General features: G+C 36.7%; 1 pseudogene; it reads right to left on the reverse strand.

Annotated features, from left to right (window-relative positions):
- Nucleotides 1-845, reverse strand: LOC113108993 (5-hydroxytryptamine receptor 4 pseudogene; annotated as a pseudogene).
- Nucleotides 846-13506: the final 12661 nt, after the last annotated feature.

The following is a 13506-nucleotide window of genomic DNA, read 5'->3' on the forward strand; positions in this document are numbered from 1 at the left end:
TTACAGTGTACGGAAGGATCGGTTAAAGAAACCATAGAGGAAAGGGTTTAGGGAGAAGTTTATATACCCTAACCACAGGAACACATCCCATATCACAGCAGCAGTCCCCTAGTCAATGAACGGGTCGACAATATTAAAGAAGGGCAACCAGAAGAGAAGGAAAAACCCCATTATGATGCCCACAGTTTTGGCCGCTTTTCTTTCCCTCCTTATAGTATTGCGGTGTTTTTGTTTCTTGCTCGAGACTTTGCCCACACCTGCCGCCATCTGCGCCTCCATTGCACTTATCTGCATGGCTTGCCGCTTGGCCGCTTTGTAGATCTTCCAGTAGGCCACCAACATGGTCACCATAGGCAGGTAAATCTAAACAATGGACGCCATGATGGTATAAACACGGTTAACCAAGAAGATGCACACATTTTCAGGCAAAGGAACATCCATTCCAAGCTTGTGCAGCCCGAGGAGGATTGGACCGAAGGAGATGAGGAATGGAATGGCCCAGCAAACCACAATCAGCAGACCCACACGTTGATGGGACATCTTAAACGAATATACTAAAGGGTTGCAGACGGCATAATAGCGGTCAAAACCAATGACCATACTGTACGGCGTAACCACCAGGCCCACTGCGACAGCCAGAGACATGACGAAAGAGTTAGTAGGGCACTGCAGCTGTTTGAAGTAAGCAATGGCGAGAACCACAGGAAGTTGCCTACAACAGTGCAGGCCATCCCGGTGATGATGAAGATGTAGAGGGCGACTCGTGAACTGGAGCTCCTCAGCATGGCACAGGGCTCAAATTCAGAGTCAAGTGAAATGTTGATCCATTCGGAGGAGTTTTCCATGCTGTTCAACTTGGTGATAAATGAGACACGTGAATTCAAGATTTATTCCCATGATAAATGCTTGTATTTGTTCTCACAACATGCTGTGTTTTAGTAGACCAAGAAGAAGAATGCTTGTTCGAGATATTGTCTAGTGTTGCTAATAAACTGCCATACTGATATATGAGAACAAAAATGGCTGTCGTTTCACCACACAATAATAATCAGTCTATTTCACCATTAATATTTTTGCTAAGTGACAACTGCCCCTGATGCTCCTTTAAGGCTGGGAACACAGAACAGACTGGGAAACCAAAGCCAAATCTGCAATGAAAACAATATTTTGGAACCTTTAGTTCTGGATATTGGCCAAGAATCATAAAAGGCCCCTCAACTCAACCTTGTTTCAGGAATTTTACCCCTGCAGTGTTCCCCATTGTGACCTTTAAGATTATACCTGACGTACATACCTAAAATGTCATCAGCGTTGTTAAAGTTGAACTCAGTCCCTATAGGGTTGTGAGCAAAAACACAAGTTTAAAAGCGTGCAACTGACATACACACACACGCACAAAAAATGTTATCAGAAACAATTCAAATGGATGGTGTAATGTGTTAAATATTTAATGAAATTCTAGAAATAACATATTTGAGATGTTACGAATCTAAAATGTGAAGCATGAATTCTCTCAGATTCAGTCATGCGGAAGAAAGTGTCAGTTCCCAGTGACTGACATGTTTCTCGGCCTGTGACCGAATCTGAAAACAACATCTGGGGATGTTTAATGGAGAGGAAAAAGAAAGGTTAGTGGGGCATTTTTTGTTTTGTTCAGTAATAATACAAATTTAATTACCACCAATGGGACCGTGTGACAGGGAAAGGCAGTGCTTAACATTTTGGTCTACACTATCGTTTAAAAAGTCATTGTATCATTCTGTATTCCAATTATAATTTCATTGTCTTTGCTATTTCTTTGACTATTTTATGACTGATTGTGGATCTATAAAATGGCACCTGTGTTGATATCAGCAATTATGACTTATTTCCCTTATGTCATTTCAAACCATTTCACATATTAACTTTTTATTTATTTATATATATATATATATTTCTGGTGGAACACAAATGTTTTTATGCAGCTCTTTCCATAAACAATGGCAATTCATAGTGACCACTCATCTGTCCATCTCCAAACAGAACAAGAAAACACCATTAAATCATCAGAAAAGTAGCCAGTACAACTCTTGTGCTTCATGGATCTTTTTTAAACCCAGACCACATCAGTTGTTAGTGCTGTTTTGGATCAGTTATGGTTGTACCAAGCCCTTCTGAATGTGGAACATGGCACAAATTGTATGGACAAATTATTATAATTATTATTATTATTATAATGTTTTTTTTTTTTTTTTTTTTTTGCATCTCGATGAATGTCACCATGCTATAACTGCACAAAGATACTTAAACAATAAATTAATACATAAATAAATAAATAAAAATAATAATATGAGAATGAGGGGCACAATAATGAGAATAATGAACACAACATTTATATTTAGGAGTGAGCTTTTCTTTGAATAAAAATTCCCGTATAATGAAAAATAAAATTGTGCTATGTATATGTATGTCTACACTATGTCCTTGTGACAAAATGTTTTATAGAAACTGATTGGGTATTGAGACTGACTCTAAAAATAGAGAAATGGCAAAGGCCTTATGGGCATGCATTATTGCACAATGCAATTTACAGTCATAAAATAATGTAATTTTCAATGTTACAAAATGTCCTATTTGGGAGGTTAGGACTGTAGATACTGCTTAGATACGCTCACAAACACACACTCCATCTCCACTCAGACACAGCAGGTGAGCTTTACAGACACTCTTGACCATCAAGGCACTGTTCTGACAAAAACTTAAAGATACTTGTAGCAACAAGGAGAAACAGATATTGTGCATGTGTGCTTGTAAGAGTGGTCATTATCCATCTTAAACATGACAAATTAAACTCTACCCCACGCTTCCCAAATGTAAACAGAATATTTCTAATTGTATAAGAAAGTAATGGGGACATTTTTGATTCAGTTCATAAAGACATCCAGACCAAAGCACTTGTCTGTTACAAAATCTCTCTCTGGGTTATCTTTAGGACAACACCTCTGCCTTTTTTTTTTTTTTTTTTTAGCTTAATTGACCACTACTGGAGATAAGACAAATGACTTGCTATTCATCCCTAAATCTTACATTTAAACCATTTAACGTGATTGTGCTATCAGTTGCTTTGTTTGTTATTCTTGAACAAAACCCTTCTCTGGCACGTTCCAAGCAAAACAATTGACCCAAATCAAATCGCTGCATTCTGCCAACTCACTTAAAATATGTATTTACTTTACTTTCAAGGAATTGGATAGAGAGACTGGACAAGGCAGGAATGTCCATTTGGGTCAGATTTTTATCAGACTGCATGAAACTCACCTTCCCACACTAAGGAGGAGACGAACAGACCTGTCAGTCATAAAGTGGATCAGAGGGGACATTCAGGGTTCATGATAATATAAACTAAAAAAAAAAAAATAATAATAACAATACGGGAGTTTATCTAGACATAACAGATTTGAATACTTACAAACTAAAAATTTAAATAAAAAATCTACTTGTAAAAGGTAAAAAATAAATATAAATAAAAAATAATAAGTATTTTTTAATATATGTATTTATTAATATTTTTATTATTATTATTATTATTATTATTATTATTATTATTATTATTATTATTAGCATGCATACAGTACATATGTCAAAAAGTGCTGGAGCTATAATAATAATAACAATTAAGTATAAATAAATGCTAAATTGTTTATTATTGCAACGGATTATTATTATAGCCCTTCCATGACTTGTAAGGGATATTTATGCATGTTACAATCACAATAACAAGTTTACAGCTCAAATCAGAGATGTTCTATTCACCTAAATGGCAGTGTTTCATCTTTCTTTATAATGCCATGTTTAACTGACTGTTCTTGTTTCCTCTATTTCTACTGAATGGCAGCTCCATCGGTGAGGTGAGGATGTTTAAGTACCTGTGTGTGTGTGTTATCCTGAATATGCCACATTAATAAGCTCTAAAACAGTCGTCTTGATCAGAATGTATGTGGGGCATGTGTGTGGGTGCCTGTGTGTTGGGTATTAAGAGTTGGCCATTGTTATGCAAATATTCCTCACATCCAACAGATTTCCTGCACTGTTCGCCGTTTCTCAGTGTGGCTAATGCAGAAATCAAAGGCAGCCAGACTGGGTTATAAACAGAGAGGTTACATGTTTTCTAAATTGCACTTGATGTGTGTATCACATGAAAGAATTACTTTCGGGCAGTAGAAGGATACACACTGCTGTACTGACTGTCTGGATTTCACAGATAACATCAGTAAGCACACTGCATTCCATTCAGATCTTAGAATGAGTTTATCTCCGCTTGGCTTTGGCCAGACACACAGGGAATCTGTGCTCACACGACTCCACAGAAAATCTATTAGATCTATTGAGTTATTCAATGATGGTGAATAAACACATAAAAATTAAATTTTTAACATTTTTGTAGGGCTTGAAATTAGAAAAAGAAGATAAATAAATAAAATAATAAGTAAAATAATAAAAAAATTAATTCTCATTAGCATGGGTAGTTTGGCATAATAATAATAATTATTACTATTTTATTAATATTAAAAACTCACTTTAAACATTACCTTTCATGAAATTTACAGTTGTTGTTGTTGTTGTTGTTGTTTTTTGCTTTACACCACACTATATTTTAGAGTAATAAATTGTTTTGTTGTTGTTGTTGTTGTTAAATAAACATCTTTAAAAAACTCAAATATTAAATTTTTTTTTTAAGAACTTTGCACACATTTTAATCTATATTTTCATATTTTCATTTTTATCATCTGTGACATACTTATGCTTAGCTCTTTTTTTAACATGTTTTGCTAATTTTAGAGTGCAAATTTCATGCTAAATTTAATGAATAAATTAATAAAATAAGAAAAATAAGAAACAATGGTTAGAATAACGGTACAAGCCTAAAACGTCAAGACAGTTAAGTGTTGTGGCTGCTTAGCATATTGAAACTGATAAAATTAGTGGAGGAAATATTCCTTTGGATCCATTGTGAACATCTGCTCTTGGCAGCTCTTCTACTCTCTACGGCAGTGTCACAGGATGCCTGATTAACCCTAACAGAGAACATTTGCAGGAGATTAGATGATATGATATCCATTAGAATGTCAAAAAGGAAACAGTCCATAATACCTCTTTCCTTTTTTCCACAACCAAAATATCAGGCACTTAAAACAAAGCACTTTTAAACAATGAGATTGTAATACAACACATCTCTGATAGCTCTGCTCATTATATAAAATGTTTGTTTTTTTTCTGTTTTTATTAGTATTTTGTTTGCTTGCTTGTATGCTAGTTATGAGAACAAGATGCGCAGTTATTGAATAAAGTGACAGTACAACAAAGGTTAATTGTTGTCACGATTATAATGGCATGAATAAAAGCTAAACACTCTGCACAGGACTGATGAATATATTCACAAACCCACTCAAACCTTATTCCCATTCTGTCTTCCCAAATAACTATCATTGTTCAAATCATATGATTTTGTTAACATGTGATTTGTGAAAATAAAATGCCTGAATGAATGTTTCCGCTGGTTTGGCTAACTGAAAGTGGCTTGCTTGCTTGTAAATGTAATGCAAAAGATACCAATAACTATTAATAAATTATGCACTAAATAATGTTACATGCAAATTATGCCGTGTGACATGATTTGCACACATCTGAACTTTGGAATTAGACTAGTGACTCAACATCTGAGTTTACGCATTTTCTATAAACAATTTTTAATCTAAACATAAAATGAAAAATAATGTGAAATTGCTAAAAGTAAACTATATTATTGCTCAGCTCTAATCTGCTAAATGTGACTATTAGGCATGAAGGTAGTAAGATATGATAAACATTAATATCATGGTTTTCTGTAAAGATGCCTTGAAAAACATAATAAAGATAAAATTAACTTGACACATATCTGTCGACTTATTCACAAGACCCTGCTTATCATCCTTTCAAGCCCACTATGTGCTTCCTTCTCGCCTCAAAAACCCTTGCTGTGCTACATCTGGCAGGTGGAACTGCCCTCCAGATACCTGGAACGTCTCTGTGCTCAAGTCCTTCAAGTGTGTAGGATGAGCGTTAATTAAACATATGGGGTTTTCAATGGCTCCCAGATAAAAAGGCACGCTCACTCCTTGGCCAGCCGTGTCTCCAACCCAGTCATTCATATGTAATGTGAAGCACGGAGCATCTGTGCTATTGCAAAAGCAGAATGAGACCAACAGGCAGGGATGGGTCGCATTTATGATGAGAGTTTTGTTAATCATGAATATGATCAAAGATACTGTATGACTATAAAGCAGCAGAATTAATTGGAGGTAATCACAGCCTACATAACATTGTTGCACACGCCGGTTGCACTGCGCTATCCATCCATCCAAACATAGATCCAAATAACTGACCATCCATTCAATCAGTTAACTTTCCATCATCCATCCATCCATATATCCAACCAACCAAGCATTATTCCATCCATTTGTCTATCTATTTATCCATCAGTTTATGCATCCATTGATATTGCACCATCCATCTGCTGCAATATGAACGTGTATTTAATAAGACACATTGTAATGAATTATAGTGTTGAAATATTTATATAAGCACCCATAATACTCTGATTAAAGCTTAAAGGGTTAGTCCACCGAAAATGAAAATTATGTCATTATTGACTCACCCTCATATTGTTCCAAACCCGTGAGACCTCGGTTTATCTTTGGAACACAGTTTAAGATATTTTATATTTAGTGCGAGAGCTTTCTGTCCCTCCATTGAAGCTGTGTGTACGGTCTACTGTCCATGTCCAGAAAGGTAAGAGAAACATCATCAAAGTAGTCCATGTGACATCAGAGGGTCAGTTAGAATTTTTTGAAGTATTAAAAATACATTTTGGTCCAAAAATAGCAAAAACTACGACTTTATTCAGCATTGTCTTCTCTTCCGTGTCTGTTGTGAGCGTGTTCAAAACACTAGAGTTTAATGATAACCGTTTCTGTCAGACATGTCCGATTCGAGAACCGAGGAGCTGATGATACTGCGCATATGTGATTCAGTGTGAAGCAGACTGACACACAGAGCATCTGAACCGAACTGATTCTTTTGGTGATTGATTCTGAACTGATAATCGAACTGTCCGAAAGAACCGGTTTGAGGAAAATAACCTAATTTCCCATAACTACTGGTGATCCGAAAACCAATGCAACCGGTTCTAGACTTGTGAACGAGTCAATCTTTTGTTCGTTATCTGGCTCGGCCTGGTTCATCTTCAGTTCTTTCTTCACAGCAGTTCAGTCAGTGTACTGTGTGAGTCCATGAATTACTCCTGGATATTGATTTGTTTTAACTCAGAGGAAGTGTCAGCCATGTTAAAAAAGTTAACAGCTTAAGTCATTTGTGGATTAATGCTTATTGGAGACTCGAACTGTTTCAAATGATTCAGTTCGATTTGGTGAACTGGTTTAAGAAGAACCGGTCACATCAAGTGAACAGGATATCACTAAAGTGCAGTGAACTCGCACACAACAGACACGGAAGAGAAGACAATACTGAATAAAGTTTTCGTTTTTGCTATTTTTGTACCAAAATGTATTTCCGATGCTTCAAAAAATTCGAACTGACAGATTCAAATCAAATCAAATCAAATCAAAGTTTATTTATAGAGCACCTTTTTAAAACAGCAGGTGTTCACCAAAGTGCTGTACATACAATATAAAGTAAACAGTAGAACTAAAAAGCATAAAAAGAAATAAAATATAATAAATAAAAACACAATAAAATATGCAATAAATATAATAATGATTTATAACACACACTTAAAAGAACTCCTAACAGGTAACTCTCATACTGTGTTATATGCTGTACTATACAAATATGTTTTTAAATGTAATTTAAAAACAGCAAGTGAAGATGCCTGCCTAATGTACAAAGGTAAATTATTCCAGAGTTTCGGGGCCGCTACTGCAAAGGCACGGTCACCTCTGCTCTTTAATCTTGCATTGGGGGAAACTAAAAGCAGTTGCCCAGCAGACCTAAGTGCTCTGGATGGAGTATATGGCTGTAATAGATCTGAGAGGTATTTAGGAGCAGTATTATTTAATGATTTAAAGACTAAAAGTAAAATCTTGAAATCAATTCTAAAACGAACTGGCAACCAGTGAAGGGAAGCTAATACAGGTGTAATGTGGTCTCGTTTGCGTGTCCCTGTCAATAAACGTGCAGCCGCGTTTTGTACCCTCTGCAAACGTGTTAGAGATGCCTCACCAATGCCTACATAGAGACTATTACAATAGTCCAGGCGGGATGATATAAAAGCATGGATGACCCTCTCAAAATCAGTAAAAGATACAAATGACTTGACTTTAGATAATTGCCTTAACTGATAAAAACACGATTTAACTACCAAATTAATCTGTTTATCTAGTTTAAAGTCACCATCCATTAAAACACCTAGGTTTTTTACAACGGGCTTCACATATGACTTTAAGTCGCCAAGATCTACATCAGGGGTATTGATGGTACCACCAGGTCGAAACAAAATGATTTCAGTTTTATCTTCATTGAACTTTAAAAAATTAGAGGCCATCCAGGCTTTAATATCCTCAAGACATCTCAACAAAGGTGCTATAGAGTTTGCATTGTTTCGTTTTAAAGGCAGATAGAGTTGCGAGTCATCTGCATAACAGTGAAATGAGATGCCATGTTTCCTAAATATGGACCCTAAAGGTAATATATATAAGGAAAATAAAATGGGTCCAAGAATGGAACCCTGAGGGACTCCACATACAAGAGATGCAGTAGAAGACACAAATTCCCCAAGACGTATCGAGAAAGTTCTTTCACCCAGATAAGATCTAAACCATTGTAACGAGGCACCCTTTATACCAACACAATGCTCAAGACGAGAGATCAGTATATTGTGATCTATAGTGTCAAAAGCAGCAGTAAGATCTAACAGCATAAGAACAGCATAGTTACCTGTGTCAGTGGCCAATAATAAATCATTATAAACTTTTAACAGGGCCGTTTCTGTGCTGTGGAGTGATTTAAAACCAGATTGATACATTTCTTGCAAACCATGTAAGTCTAGAAAGGACATTAATTGTTTAAAAACAACTTTTTCCAATATTTTGGAAAGAAACGGAAGTTTCGAAATGGGTCTAAAATTAGTAAGAACCGATGAATCCAGATTGGGTTTTTTCATCAGTGGTTCCACTATTGCGTGTTTAAAATGTAGGGGTACAACTCCATGAATGAGACTACTATTTACAATTATTAGTATTTTAGGGCCAAGGGTGTCAAAAACCTTTTTTAGGAAATCTGGGGAAATAATGTCTGTGGGACAAACAGATGGATTCATTTTGTCAATGATGTCTTTTAAACAAGCAAGAGACACTGGCTCAAACTGATTAAAAACAAAAGAGCACACAGAGAAAGAAGACATATCAGCAGAAGGGTGAACAATATTGGCTCTAACAGTCACAATCTTGTCATTAAAAAACTGCAAAAAGTTTTCGCATGTTTCTTTGGAAAATTCCAAACTCATTTGTTGAGATGTATTTAAAACATAATTAATAGTGTTGAACAGAACACGAGGTTTATGAGAATTATTTGCGATGACATTTGAGAAATACCTTGACTTTTCCATTTTTACAGTTTTTTGATATTTAAACAAGCTGTCTTTCAAGATCTCAGACGAAACCTGCAGCCTATCTTTTTTCCATTGGCGTTCTGCTCTCCTGCACTCCTGCCTAGCAGCACGGGTAATGTCATTTAGCCATGGTTCAGATTTTGACTTAGCACGAAGAGTCCTGAAAGGGGCAACAATGTCCAGTGCATTCTGACAAGAAGTATAAAACAATGATGTTAACTCATCAGTATTATAATGCTGAGTGGACACTGAGAAGGCCACATTTGCGTTTTTAAAAACATCAGTAAACCGTTCTGCAGTTAAAGAGTTAAATGCGCGACAGCGACGAGCAGGAGCACATGGTTTAACACTACAGAAACAAGAAATCTCGAATAACACAGGCATGTGGTCAGAAAAAGTAGCATCACAAACATTAATATTGTTAACAGGTAGACCACACGATAAAACCAGGTCTAATGTATGTCCGTGCTCATGTGTAGAGCTAGCCACAAACTGCATCAAGTTAAACGACTCCGTGAGATTTAAGAAGTCTTTAACCAATGGCTTGGAGGGACAACAGATATGGATGTTAAAATCTCCAACAATTAAAACTCTGTCATACTTCGGCATGATTTCTGCCAGAAAATCGGAAAAGTCGTTTATGAAGTCTTTATGGTATTTGGGAGGACGATAAATCACAGCGCATAGCACTGGTTCAGCTTGATTCAGCTCAAATACAATCAGCTCAAAGCTTGAGTAGAAGTTGCACATCACACGCCGGCAGTTTAATTTTTCCTTAAAAATAATCGCAATTCCACCACCCCGTCCTGTAAGTCGTGGAGAGTTAAAAAAGTCACAGTTTAAAGGTAAAACCTCCGAAAAGGGGCTTAACTCACCCTCGTTCATCCAGGTTTCAGTCACGCACAGTAGATCCAAGTTATTAGAGGTATAAAAGTCATTTAAGATAAAAGTTTTGTTTACCAGCGACCTGGCATTTACCAGGGCAATCCTGGCCGGAGCTGGGTTAATTGCTATCCGGGGCTCACGATCCAACACCCGTAGGCACGATGTGTTAACTCTACCTCTCCGGAAGCGGGGAGACACGGAGCGGGGAGCCCTGGACTCCTTGTCGGCGTCGACCACCGGTACCAGCCAGGTGTGGACAGGATCCAAAGAACGCATGGAAATATAGTTGCAGTCATCTATCTGATACTCCGCTAATGTTCTACGGAGATTACGGGAAACTGCCAGACGGGATTTAATTTTTATCAGCAGGCCGCCACGTTTCCCCCGACGTTTACGTCGCTTTTTCTTTCGAGCAGGAAACGGCGTTCGGCAGAGATACGCAGGTAACTCATGCAGGTGAGGTAAGGTTTGCGATCCACCAGAATTATAAATTAGCATATTTTCCATATTTAATCTAATGTTCAGCAGTATCTGGCGATCATACACAAGTAGAGAGTCCACATTGTTAAAAGTAGTTAGTAAAAACAACACAAACACGATTAAGGCTAGAGACAACAGACGGCCTGCCCCACACACTGGCGCCATCTTACCCTTATTTTGATTAAATAGATTATTTAAAATAAACACAGTTATTTAATCAATCAAAGAGGGATTATAATCATTTCGGGCATTTCAAAATTATTTATATTATTACTCTTTATATACTTTGTATCTTGGAGCCACAGTGCTTTTTTTTTTTTTTTTTACATTAACAATAACATCAACAGTCTTTGTCTTTTACTGGCTGAAGAAAGCAGGATATCCTTCAATCTGTTCCAGGATGTTTGGGTTAAAACTCTCCTGTTCTGTTGCATCTATGTAACGAGAACAATGATCTGCATCAAGTATTTAAAACCACTCATGGCAGCGGCTTATCAGGTCATCACAAAAGAAAACAGCCCACAATTGTGGAGTGGTCAGCAGGGAGTCACTGACAGACTCCGGAGATTGATCGGACATTACAGAGCCGGTCACGGGTCAGCAAGGTAAGCCCAGGCCGATCCAGGCACATCTCCTAAAGACCTTTCTCGCCCAACACGCTTATACAAAAATAGTTAACCCCGCCCATAATTACTCATCCAGCCAATGACTGTCCATAGCATGCCAGTACCAACCAGGCACAAAGCCAAAGCAAATATACTGCGCAAACTGTTTCTACTCTAAACATGACCTGTATGCAACTTATAACAACACCGGCACAACAGGGTGATCATAAGGAGGAAGTAACCCCATCAGCACTTTCAATGCGTGAAACGAATCACTCATTTGGGGTCTTGGCTCATTGTAAGAAAGCGCCTCTCAGAGGACACTGATCCGGCTTCCGTGACAAGAATCTTAACCGGAGAGAAATTGCTAAAGTGGTCTTGGATGAATGCCGTTGCTACATAAGGGATACATTACATACTATATTACAGGAAGCAGGCAGCAACCTACGGAAGAAATGAATTACAAGACAAACATGATTATCTCTGAATCCTGCACAGGAGCTCGCAGTACCTTTAAGAGATATAAAATGGGATAAAGGGATTTGAATTTGGTTAAGTATTCATGAGTGATTAGTCAAAATACCTGGCATATATTTTTAATTTTCGTTTTTATGTTCGAGCTTATATATCTCCATATTCATAACAGTCTGAGTAATTCTGACTCTTGAACAGCAACATTTTCAAGTGTCAGCTTTGCAAATATACTGTATGTTGGTTATGTATCTAGTGAGAAAGACTCATGGGCAGGGTATGTCATTTATGTCCCCATGCCAAAATGTGGGTGCTTAAGAAAGGGTTAAATGCATGTCACTGCAGGGTTAAAGATTATCTTGAAGGAGCAAATTCTAGCAACGGAGGATAAGTTTCCCATTAACTTCCCAATACTAAGGAAAACATTTCTTTTTTTATTTCCCCCCAACAAATTGAACGGCAATTCTATACAGCAATGTCTTTTTCAGTGTCTGAAAATTGTGTGTCTATGACCCCTTGTGACAAGGGGGCAAAGGTTCCCAGAAAGGAGTAATGCCGATGTGGACAGTCCTTTTCAATGACTGCAATACCTTTAAGACTGAATCTAAAGTTTTCAGAGGTTTGCTGTCAATAATACGGTACAAAAAGCAATGCAAGACAGAGATGACTGGATAAAAGCCAGAAGCGGGAATGAATCAGCAAGGGTCAACTGTGGAATGGGAGTGCTATTAATGTAATGACCTGCTCTCAGCAGTGTCCATATAGGTGACAGGTTACAAAATACAGTCCCAACAAATACAGTGTGTGGTATAATTTATTTATTAGCATGTTTTACATGGAATAGGTGTTCAAATGCAAATAAGCACTGATAAATATTTGAATAACTGAAAATGGAAATATCAGATCTTTGTCTAATTTTTTCCCCCAATAAATTATAGTGCCCAGGCGACTTTGCATTTAATATAAGGATAAATATATGAAAACACTTTTATGTGGCCTAAATACCTAAAAAATAAATAATAATAATAATAATAATAATAATAATAATAAAAAGATATATATATATAATATTTTTTTATTTATTTTTTACTTTTATTCTGCAAGGATCCATTCAGTTTGGTCAAAAGTAACAGTAAAGATGTGTTTTTGACATTCAATTCATCAAAGAATCCTGAAAAGAGAAAAAGTGCAGTTTTCACTCAAATATGAAGCAGCACAACCGTTTTCAACACTGACAAAAATGATTAGGTGTTCAAGAAATATTATCATTTCAGAATGATCATACTAAAGGCTGGAGTTGTGTGTAATATATCTGTAATAATATTTGATGATATTTCTGGGGGGTTTCTGTATTTTTCATCAAATATATGATATAACATACAAAAATATAAACAATCTTACCAACCCCAAACTTTTGTACTT

Source organism: Carassius auratus, chromosome 1, assembly GCF_003368295.1.
Source record: "Carassius auratus strain Wakin chromosome 1, ASM336829v1, whole genome shotgun sequence".
NCBI classification, from domain to species: domain Eukaryota; kingdom Metazoa; phylum Chordata; class Actinopteri; order Cypriniformes; family Cyprinidae; genus Carassius; species Carassius auratus.